The sequence below is a fragment of the Triturus cristatus genome, chromosome 1_2 (assembly GCF_964204655.1).
Source record: "Triturus cristatus chromosome 1_2, aTriCri1.1, whole genome shotgun sequence".
Lineage (NCBI taxonomy): Eukaryota > Metazoa > Chordata > Amphibia > Caudata > Salamandridae > Triturus > Triturus cristatus.
In genome coordinates this window covers 1,179,530,763-1,179,542,984 of record NC_140580.1, presented here as the reverse complement: position 1 = coordinate 1,179,542,984, position 12,222 = coordinate 1,179,530,763, and positions in this window count along the sequence as shown.

The window sequence follows — 12,222 nt, the reverse complement described above, 5'->3', positions numbered from 1 at the left end:
CAGGACCACCATTCGACAAGGACTGCTAAAGGAAGGCTGGAGACTGGAGGATGAAAGACGAAGAGGTCAGCAGCCACCCAATGGCAAATTGCTAATTCAAATGCTGTACACTGCAGATATGACCACCAGCAATGGGAGGAGTTCGAAGATCACATGCATCTGTCGAGGTTGTACAGAAAGAGGACAAAGAGGTAGTACACCATTGCGAATGCATGGCAAGTCATCCCTGAATGCTGCTGCGATTGCCAGCAGACAGATGTGCACTGGCACTGGCACCACCCCCTCAGTGTCCAAGGTTTCACGCCTGAGTGACCGGCATCAGGAATCAACCTGACCTTTGCTGGAATGAGACGGTTTGAAGCAGCAGTGGATGATTCCTTGCAGCAAATGGAAAAGGACACTGTTGCTCATTCATTAGGCACACCTCCTACCCAGAGGCCAATGAGGACGCCGGGCTTCCAGCAGAGCATTCAGGAAGCAAGCGCTAAAGGAGCAAGCTCACAGTGGAGGTCACTCCCTTTGAGCCAGTCCACGAGAGAATCTGGCACCCTCAGCATTTAACACCGGTAGGGGGCAAACCATGAGGGTTCCTCCATGAGTGGAAAAAGACCACCTCTAACAAGTGGTTTGTAACCATTATAAAATACGGATATTGTATTAATTTGGAAAAATACCTCCAAAGTCAGAAAGGAGGGCTTGCAAAGCAGAAGAACTAGAATGCTTACAATAGGAAGAACAGGAAACCTACAGGAGAGGGGCAGAATCAGGGAGGGTTTTCTGTCCATTTCCTGACTTTTAAATAGGATCTGACCTTGAGATCTATCATAGACTTGAGATTTCTTACCAAGTTCATCACGATACAAAAGTTCAGTTGGCTGTTGCGGAAGAGAGACACAAGAGGTATCTCAGGCTTGTTGTGAGACACTCTCCTTATTCCTAACTTCTACAGTTCAATCAAGCAATCATGACTTATAAAGCGCGGCTAATCACCCAATAGGGTTTCCAGACGCTTGCAGGTCCCGGAGGTTTATTCGAACAGCCAGGTCTTGAGGGCCATTCCGAATTCCGGAAGTGAGGTGATGGTCCGGAGTTACGTGGGTAGGCTGTTCCGGGTCTTTGCGGTGATGTGGGAGAAGGAGAATACTCCACTTCTGCTTCATTAGATGCGGGGAGTATGGGCAAGTGACAGAGAAGCAGAGTGTGGTCTTTTCAATGGTTGGTGGAAGCTCAGCCAGTGGTTAATGTAGGTGGGTCCTTGGTTGTGTAGAGCCTTATAGGAAAATAGAGTCAGCTTCTTCTGGTTACCCCCACTTTTTGCTTGATGTGATGCTGTTTTTGACTAGTCTGACTGGGATCCTGATAATCAGGACCCCAGTCTATCTGCTTTCTCCTCAAACTATTGTGTTCAGTACCTAAGCACATCCCAGATTGGATACTGGGGTACCCTTGTCAGCTCCTCATGTATGGTACCCAGGGCAGAGGTACCCCAGAGGTCTCCCATGGGCTGCAGCATGTATTATGCCACCCATGAGAAACCATTCAAAATGGAACTACAGGCCTGCCATTGCAGCCTGTGTAAGTTGGTGCATGCACCACTTACTAAAGATATAGGTTTACTATATCTAAGGGTCACTGCACTTAACACCTGTAAGTCACCCCTATAGCAGGCCTTTAAATCCTGAGGGCAGGGTGCTTGGTTTTAAGTGAGAGGGTGCCCCTGCATAAACAGGACACCCCTGCAGTCTACGGAGTCTATTCTCCCGGGTTGTCAGTGAAGCAGCCATATGCTATATAGAGGGGCATCGTGTAATTGTGCAATGACCATCTCGAAAAGGGCTGCAACAAATCCTATCATGTTTGGTATCATACCCCTACACCGTAAACGGTGTGGGAGGTATGATTCCAAGCACTGGAAGAGCCCTCCGTTAGGCTCTCAGTGTTCGCGCCTTCTAGTCCCAAACACCACAAAATGGTTTGAACACAAGTTGGTCGCACACTGCTCGTCACACCAGCAAGTTGCCCCAAAGGACTGTGGTGAATGTAGTGGCGACGGTGGGTACGCCTATGCCACGATGTGTAAAAAGAAAAAAGTATGTGTTGCATTTAGCCATCCCTGGACACGTGTTTCGAGGTAGTTGCCTCTCGTCAGCAGGGAGCAGGACAATGTAAAGGGGTGCCGAGTGGACTGCCAAAATGTAATTAAAACAGGTCAAATACCTCTCATGGCGCGCAGGTGCAGAACCAGGGCTCGTCAGCCCGATAGCTCACGGGAGCCGTAATAATTTGAACACAAGTTGGTCGCACACTGCTCGTCACACCAGCAAGTTGCCCCAAAGGACTGTGGTGCTGCCGACCAGAGACACATTTCTGCCCTCCTGCTGCTGAGCTAAGCTCGAGCAAGGGAAGGCAGAACAATAGGCATCCTGTCACAGGGAGGTGTGACCACCTCCCAGACAAGATTTAATGTATTAGGGCTGGGTGGGTGCTCTTGCCAGTGCCTGAAGTCTACATGAGGGGCATATTTGGTGTACCTCTGCATAGTTCAGCTCTGGCACGAAACTGGACAAAGGACATGGGAGTAACCTCCCCACTGTCCAGACCCTCCCCTGGGAGGGTCCCCTGAATCTTCCCAACCCTTTCCCTAGGGTACTTAAAGGCTTACCTGGGTGTAGGTCCCTAGATTCGTCGTGGACCAGATTCAGAACTGAAACCACTGGACCTCTACCGTCTGGGCTCTCTGGACTTCGCTGGACATCATTTGGGCCTGACTTTGTCTCCCTTTCAGTCTGCTGCCTCATCTGTGCCTGTGCACCATACAGGATCTGTGCAGGACCTATGGAGCATCCAAGACACTTGAAGATAATCTCCCTTGAAGTGAAGGAGTCACTTCCCTTCATTCGCATGCACCTCAACACTGCTGACCGGTCTGCTGATCCCAAGCTCCTGCAGACTCCGAAGGGTTCAACAACACACAAGCTGCCCTCTCACTGAGTTTGTGGTTAGAATCCCTCTTGGGGGCTGCATTAACCGAACCCCTGTGCACCGCGTACTTTTGAAATTGCATATGCTTGTTGCCAACTTTGCGACAAGTGCATTGGACTCCAAGTATCCCCAATCTCCGCCAACTTCTTCCACCAAGATCTTCAGCCACCCCACCTCGTGGGCACCCTGGCCTGCTCCTGTTGGTGAGCTGCTTGAGGTCCTCTTGCGACTCCTGTGTCTCCAGCCTGTGGGTCCATTTGAAGGTCATGTTTATTTTCATTGGACTCCCCTGATTGCTTGGGCCTGCCCTGACTCCCCTGCTTATGGTGAATCTCCTGGACCTTGCTGGTCCCAACCGTGCACCTTCTTGACTTCCTGCATGGGTTCCATTTGCCAAGGCTTGTTGGTGCTCCCGCCGGATACTGACCCCTCAGCACTTGACATCCTTCATGGGACAGCTTGTATCCGGCTCCTGGTCATCCTCAGCGGCGCCTGGTCCCCGCATCTGCAGAGTCAAGGTCACCGTCATCTACCTGAAGTACCCGACATCGGAGGGCATCCATCTTCCAAGTCTCCTTGTCACCGCTGATTGACAGACACTGTCCCCTCTGCTTTCAGGTACTCATCTTCATGAATCCATGTTTGGATTCCTCCGGACACTTACTCTTCTCCCAGTAGCGGCACTTTCCTGAAGTCCTCTATTGGGTTCGACAGCGGTTTCCGACACCACTTCACACCTATGCACCAGGCATCCCTGGGATAGGTAACTTGGGTACCATGGTATCCACGGGTGGGGTGGCTAGCCAACCTTCTATCTTCCACGGGGTTTCTCCAGGGTCCACTGGGAAGAGTCCCTAATCTTTCAATTTTAACCGCAACTTGCACATAGACTTGTAAGGAAGCACGCAGTCGTGTTCACACACTGCACACGCTCTCCGTGGGGTCCCTATCTACTCACCTTGGGTGGTTGCTTGGGGTCCCAGCAATTCTATGTCCTCTCGACATTGTCCTGACTCGAGTCGTGGTTCTTATACCACTTTCCTAGTATCTGGTTCAGTCCCCCTCTGGGGCCCACTGTGTATTAGTGCTATTTACTGTGATTTCTTTGCTAAAGTATTGTGTGCTTTGTGTCTATCTCCGTGTGGGAGATACTGTAACGTACTAGATAGTGTTATATAATAAATACATATTTTTATAAATACTTTGTGTGGTTCTCTTTCATTAAATCTATAAGATTGCATTCTGGTGTAACAAGCTGCTTTACACTCCTTCTGGACTAAGCCTGAAGGCTGCTCTCCACAGCTACCACTTGGATAGCTTTCTAAGGTTCTCTGAGACCTCTTAAATCACCATAAGGGTCGTCTGGACTGGTGCAAGATGCCCACTTACATTAGTGGACATCATATACCAGGCCAGCTTCTCACAAACCTTGTGTGTGTGGGTCAGCAACTTGAATTGGCATCTCTGCTGTATGGGAAGCCAGTGGAGTTTCCCGAGGTGCGGTGTGATGCGGGTTCATCTGGGAAGGCCGAGGATGTCTGACTGCGGCGTTCTGAATCGGTCTGAAGTCTCTGTAGAAGGTGTGTGGTGATTCCTATGTAGACGGCAAAGCCGTAGCCCAGTTGGCTGGTGATGAGGGCTTGTGTCACTGTGCGTCTTGTACGTAAGGGTAGCCAATTGAAGATCTCATGTAGCATGCGCAGAGTGAGGAAGCACGCGGGGAGATGGCGGCTGATCAGTGATTTAATGATGAGCTTGTTGTCAATGATGATTCCGAGGTTTCCGGCATGGTTGGAGAGGGTGGGTGCGGGTCCTAGGTCTGATGGACACTAGGAGTCTGTCTATGTGTTGCTGTTGTTGACAAAGATCAGTACTTCCATCTTGTCTGTGTTCAGCTGACGGCAGTTCTTCATTCAGTCTGCAATGTTTGTCATGCATATGTGGAAGTTGGTTCTGGTGGTGGTGGGGTCGTCGGTGAGTAAGAGGATGAGTTGGGTGTCGTCAGAGTAGGAAATTATGTTGAGACCGTGGGATCGGATGATGTTGGCCAGCGGGTTCATACATGCATTGAAGTGCATGGGCTAAAGGATGAGCTCTGGGGGACATTGCAGTTGATCTAGTTGGGTTCAGCGGTGGAAGGTGGATCCTCTGTGTTCTTTTGTGAGGAAGGAGACGATCCATCTGAGTGCATCCCCTTGGATGCTGATGAGGTGGAGCCTTTCAATCAGCATGTGGTGGGATACGGTGTCGAAAGCTGCCAAGAGGTTGAGGAAGATTAAAGCTGCTGTTTCTCCTCGGCCAAGGAGGGTTTGGATGTTGTTGGTGGCTACGATCAGGGTGGTTTCGGTACTACAATTGCTGCGGATGCCGGATTGGGAGGCGTCGAGTAGCTGGTTCTGCTCCAGGTGTGTCATGAGTTGATGATCTTTTCCAATACCTTTGCTAAGAATGGGAGCAGGGAGATTGGCCTGTAGTTTTTTAGTTCGCTGGAGTTGGCGGAGTGTTCTTTGAGCAGTGGTCTTCTGTCGCGTGTTTCCAGGTGTTGGGAAATGTTGCAGTGGTGATAGAGGTGTTGAGTAAGGTGATGAGTTCCTGGCCAATCCTTTGGTTTCCAAGGTTGAAGATGTGGTGCGGGCATGGGTCTGTGGGAGCTCCAGAGTGGATGAATTTCATGGTGGAGGTGGTATTCTGGGTGGCAAGGATGTTCCAGGTGGTCAGTGTATGGTTCGTGTCAATTACGGTGGTGGCATATCTGTTGAGGCATTTCAAAGGTATGGGTTGGGGTTCGAAGTTTCTGTATATGGTTGCAATCATGGAAGAAGTGGGAGAGGTTGTCGCACAGCTCCTGTGAGGGTGTGATGTTGTTTTCACTCGCAGCCAAGTTGGAAAATTTCTTAATGATGTTGAAAAGTTCCTTGGTGTTGTTGGTTGCAGCAAGAGCAGTCTTTTTTGTTGCCCTCAGCAGGCGGTGGAAGAGGTTGAGAGGGGTCTTGAAGGCTGCCCTGTTGGGGGTGTCCTTGCTGGTGCACCATCTGCTCTCCAACTGTTTACTGTCTCGTTTCGCAGTTCTGAGTTCTTGGGTGTACTAGCTGGCCTTTTTGGAGGATTTTCTCTGGATGTTGCTCTCGATGGGGACAATGCTGTCTGGGCAATTGGTTTTACTCCCAATTTGAGGATGGTGGCGATAGTAGGGTCGGAGGTGTTGCGTTTGGAATAAAGTTAGCAGTGAGTGTTCACAAATGTCTTATGGTAGTAACTGCACACATGTGAAGGCAGATGGTAATCTAACCCTTCCTAGACGACTGGTGGTTAAAGGTGAGCTCATTAAAGCAGTGCCGGGCGTGGCACAGACCAGCTAATGGAAACAATGAACACTCTGGGATTCTCAGTGACCATGAAGAATCTTCGACCCGACCAAATAAAGAAAAGAGGTAGACACTAAAAAGGTCACTGTTGATAGGAATGGAAGAATCAAGTGGTTGTCATAGACAAAGGAGAGTAAGGTAGCAGCACACAACCTAGCAGGTGTAGGGAGTATTCAGGAAGACGGTCTGAGCAGAAACGTAGGCTTGACACAAAGGAGAGTAAACTAGCACACAACCTAGTAATTGGTACTTTTAAAACATCCAATACCACCTCTGGGGAGGAAAACATTAATTCTCCTGAAAAAGCAGAGTAACAAGTTAGTTACTTACCTGTAACTCCAGTTCGCCAACATTGTATTTTTATATATTCACAGGGTTGAATCAGTTCCCGTGGTCAGGCAGGGAATTGTCAGAACACTATCATAGCAGTATACAGTTTAAAATATACACTACTTACTATATTCAATTAAAAAAGGCCACAGACCTAAAACAGCATAGAATCTTTATTAGCCCATCCACCTCATTTGAAAGAACTCAAGCTTAAGCCAATGAGGTGGAAGCTTAAGCACTCCTACTCCCCCTTGAGGCCACAATAGCTTGTCTTAGCTACACAGAATTTGAGACATCTAAGCAAGTCAAGAGAATGTAATGATCTTTCTCCTGTTGAAGATGAATTTGGAAAGAAAGATCTGAGAATAACAGGTTTGTTTAGGTGAAAGTCAGTAGGAAGCTTTGGAATGAATTTAGGATTGGTCCTGAGAATTACTTTGCCCTTCGAGCCATTACATAATGGCACCAGCCACCGCAACCTCCCCCGAACCCTCCCTTCCACACTGAATGAAACCACATGGCTCTAACTCCTTCTCCATCATCTTCCCCCCAAAGAAATTTCAAACATAGACTCATTAGACAACACCCTGATGCACTATTCACCGACATATACCACTGCACCTCCAAAGGCCAGCTGAAAATGGCTCTCATTTTCCATACCAAAAACCCTACAAACTGGAATACCATTCTGAGAACACATCTCCACATATCCAAAACAAGTAACACCCCTTACAGCTCCAAACTAACGATCTCATTCCCTAACCACCCCGCGCGTAGTGGCAACACCTCGGCGACCATCTACACTAATGGTACAGTCATGATCTAAGCCAACAACGATAACCTAGATGCATTTGACCACCTCTTCCCCTTGTTACGAAACGTCCTCAATCACCCACGACACTCTCACCCGAGCAACTATCCCATTAACGCTAACTGCTCCCCCCTGAACTACAACCACGCCCATCATAACCCCCCTGAAACACGCAAAGCACATCTACCTTCCAACACTAATCAGAGGTACGCTTCAGACAAGACCCTACAACCCCCTGTCACCTACCCACTCCCCCCATAAATTACTCCTCCCCACTATCAACTACTAAAACAAATCCTTAGTAATTGAATCCTAACTCGCTTACTCTACCCGCGAGCCAGAGGCGACCGCAAGAGTCATGACATAACCCTCCTCACCCCAGGTCCAAGGCCAGCCACAGGAATAACTCAGGCAACATTATCACTAAAAGCCAATATCTCAATTCCAAGCTCTCCCCTTCCCAACACCCCACATGACAGCCAGTACCCTGAAGCCCTCCCCTCCTCCCGTGAGACAAGTCAGAAACTCGCTCTACTGGAAAGCCAGTTAGAAACGGTAATAGTGGGTCTCAACTAAATCATACTTAGCCTCACCTCACACCGGAATTCTCAGCAATGCCCACACCTCACACCCAAAAATAACAACACGAAACACCCAAGATCTCTAAAGGATAAATGGCACAGCTAGAAAACAATGACCCTCGCGAACCAATCACTGAGACCTAATAGAACAAAAACCGCAATGCCCATGAGAGATGCGATGGAACTTGCCACCTCATATGACATATCCCCTACTATCACCCCTAACTACAAGATCCAGGTTACCACCGGACTCGGTAGAGACCGCTCCCCAACCAAAACGCCAAGACCACCAGCCTTCCTCTCTTCTATTCCCAGGGTCACCCTAACGAAGAATCTCAGCAACGAGGAGATCAACATCAAATGCCTACTCACTAACTGCAGATCGGCCACAAAACACGCTACCGAACTGGCAGAAAGCATCCTTGAACACGACATAGACATCGCGTTCATTACTGAAACATGGCTGAATGAGTTCTCTGCCCCATCCAGGGACATGCTTGTACCCCCAGGCTTCTCAATCATGAAAAAAACCTGAAAAATCAATCGAGGTGGGGGCACTGCAATAATACACAAGGACAGCATCTCTTCCTCAACATCAAACTGCTCAACAAAATAAAGCCCTTCATCCCTCCGAATCACCTTAAACAAGCTACTCAGGCCCTAGTGCTGTCCAGACTGGACTATGGGAATGCAACCTTCACAGGAGCAGCAAAATACCACCTGGCTCCCCTCAGAGCAACTCTGAATGCAGCAGTCAGAATGGTCACCGCAGTTAAGAAATTTGAACACATCTCGCCTGCACTCAGAGAACTAAAATGGCTCCCAATTGAAATGCGTGCGAGCTTCAGAACTGCCGGTCTCATGCACAAAGCTCTACACACCGGAAAACCCGCCTACCTGGCCGAGAAGCCCAAAAAAGCAGGCCAGGCAAGGAGCCTCAGGAGCAGCAACAGTCTACTCCTCATCCCTCCGAGAACTCGCAAACAAAAAAACGCATCTCGATCCGTCTCGGGAAATGCGCCCAAAATCTGGAACTCCATCCCAGTCCATATCAGGACCACCCCCTCCTTTGTAAACTTCAAAAGACAACTCAAAGACCTCTTCCTCAACCGATCCCTTCCGAATGGATAGCCGCTGCCCAAACACAAACTCCTGCACACTGTAGCACTCCGCCACCTGAGCATTAAAACTTCTACCTCACCCACTACCCGAATGGTACATGGGCCTCCCCTCCCGAGAAAGGTCCTCACTCAAATCAATTTGTATCCCACTCCTATATAATGCGTTTTCATTCCAATAATGTGATACTATATTCTCAAACTTTTAATTCACCATGACTAAATATGTATTATATTGTTTGTGTGTTAATATCTCAATACGTATGACATTCTTTGACTGATTTCACCATTACTTATGCTGTAAAGCGCTCCAATACCCTCGGGTTTGGCTAGCGCTATATAAAACTCCTAAATAAATAAATGAACAAAAGAAAAGATTCTCTGATGGTAAATGCCTTAATCTCTATCACACTCCTAGCGGATGTCAGAGCCAGGAGAAGTGCTCTACGTATAAGCTCAAAAAGAGGTAACATCAGCTGGCCGATGACGGTATTAAGTTCCCATGGAACCGGAGGATGCTGTAGAGGTGGAAATGCTCTTGAGAGCCTTGTTACAATTTTTTATTGAGTCTTTAAGATAATAGAATAGACTTTGATGCTTCAGTTCTCCTACATCTCAAGACTGCAGCAAGATGGACCCTGACTGAAGAGTATTGAAGTCCACTCTTGGCTAAATTCAACAAATATGGAAGGATTTGAATAGGTTTTACCTGAAGTGGATAATTACCATTATACCTGCACTGACACAAAAAAGTTTCCATTTAGCGTTGTTGGTCTTTTGGTCGCTGGGGCTCGAGTTTGTGCCAGAATATCTTTGCATTCTCGTGGAAGATGCAAATGGCTGAATTCTAGGTGGACAGGACCATGCTGTCAAATTCAGTGACTTGAGATCATGGTGGAGAATCTGCCTGTGATGTCTGGACAGTATCTTGGGATGCACCTTCAGTGGAATGTCTGGACTCGCTCTACCAATATCGGCGAGGCCATGGCGGAGCAATGAGGATCAGATTGCAATAGTCTTTCTTTACCTTCCCTTTGGAAAAAGAGGAAAGGCATAAGCAAACATTTTGGACCAACTGATCAAAAGAACATTGCCCATCGTTCCTGGATACCAAAAGGATACCAAGACCTGCTTTCAAAATACAGGCATTTCCTGTTGATCGGGGTGGCACAGAGGTCTATTCTGGGGTGACCCGATTGTTCAAAAAAATGTAGATCAACTGCTTCTGTTCTAGTTCCCACTCATGACAATCGGACATTTGCCAACCTGGTGCATCCATCCCCCCCCGACTGTTCTGGCAGCCTGGCAAATGGTCCACAGCAATGTCTATCTTGTGAAAAATGGCCCAGTTACACAAGTACTGAGCCTCTTTTGAAACAATATCAACTGTGTTCATCCCTGCTTGGTTATGTAGAAAATAGACATTGTGCTGTCCATCCTGACTGGACCTGGTTGTCCCACGAATCTGGGGAGAAATGCTTGTAAGCCTAGTTGTACGGGGCCGATTTCCAATGCATGGACGTGGAGCATTTTTTCTGCCTCTGAACAGTTTCTGGTTAAAAGTTCCTGCAGGTGAGCAAACCATCTGTCCACGGATGCACTTGTAGTGAGTATTATTATTTCTGTAATCCGCAAAAAAGAAAGCCCTGAATTAGGTTCTTTGGGGTCCTCCATCGCATTAATGCTTGTTTTAAGCACCTTATGCATAAACCGTATCTTCTCAATGGCATTCTATCTGTTTCCATTGCAAATCCAGGTCCTGCTAGTCCGGCCTCATACGACGCCTGCAAAATAGAACGAGGAGATGCCCGAAAATAACTTGGGCACGGCACTCAGAACATGCATGGGCAATGTGAGCAAGTGGATGGACTAGAACTACCTTCAATTAAATGCCACTAAAACTGAGGTCATCCTTTTTGGTAACAACCCTTCACTCTGGACGCCGGAAAGGTGGCCACCCGAATTGGACTCACTTTCTGAACCCTCTCACAAAGTCAAAAATCTAGGCGTCTTGATAGATAAAGAACTGAAGTTCAAGGACCAAGTAAATAAAATTACATCAGCCTCATTCTTTCCGTCAAGGCTTATAAAAAAGATTGAGAAATTCTTGCCCTCTGAACTCCTGAGAACAGCTATCAGCGCATTGGTTCTCATTAAGATAAACTATTGCAACAGCCTCTTTCTTACTCTCGCAGTGGGACTCGAAAAGAGGCTCCAGACTCTACAAAACGCTGCTGCCCGCTTCCTCTTCAAAATCCCCAAACATGGATCGGCAAGAAAAGCCATCGGGAACCTACACTGGTTGCCGGTTAAACAACAATGTAGGTTTAAGGCTCTTTGGGGCACATGCATCAAGGAAGGCTTTTGCAATTCCTTAATTGCGATTATTAAGGAATCGCAATTAAGGAACCACAAAAGCCTATGTATGTAGAAATCGCTAAAAAAATTGCGATTTCTAAACATTCCTTAATTGCGACTCGCAAATTGGGAGTTGCAATTAAGGAATGTATGTTCCCATTCATTCCTATGGATTGAATGGGAATTGCATTCGCAATTTGCGAGTACCCAATAGGTACTCGAAAATTGCGCATGCAATTTCAAGGGTTCCAAAAGGATACCCTGTTGCACCGCTGAAATCTGCATATGAGTACATGTTGCGCACACACATGCCCCAAGGGCATGTGTGTGTGTAAAATGGAACTTTGAAAAATGCACTTTAGTGCATTTTTCAAAGTTTTTGCAAATTACCATCAAGTACAAATTGATGGTAATTTGCGACTCCTATTAGCAAAATCTCTCATTTTTTACATGAATGCATTGCATTTAAGGAATCTCAATTTGCGATTCCTTAAATACAATCGCAATGTAAGTAATCGCAATTTAGAGATTACTCAAATTTCGATTTTTGCATTTGGGATGATGCATCCCAAATGCAAAAATACCAGTCGCAAAGAGGCAGATTCTGAGAATCTGCCCGTTTGCGACGGTTTTTCTTTTGATGCATGGGGTCCTTTGTCTGGCCTATAAAGCACTGC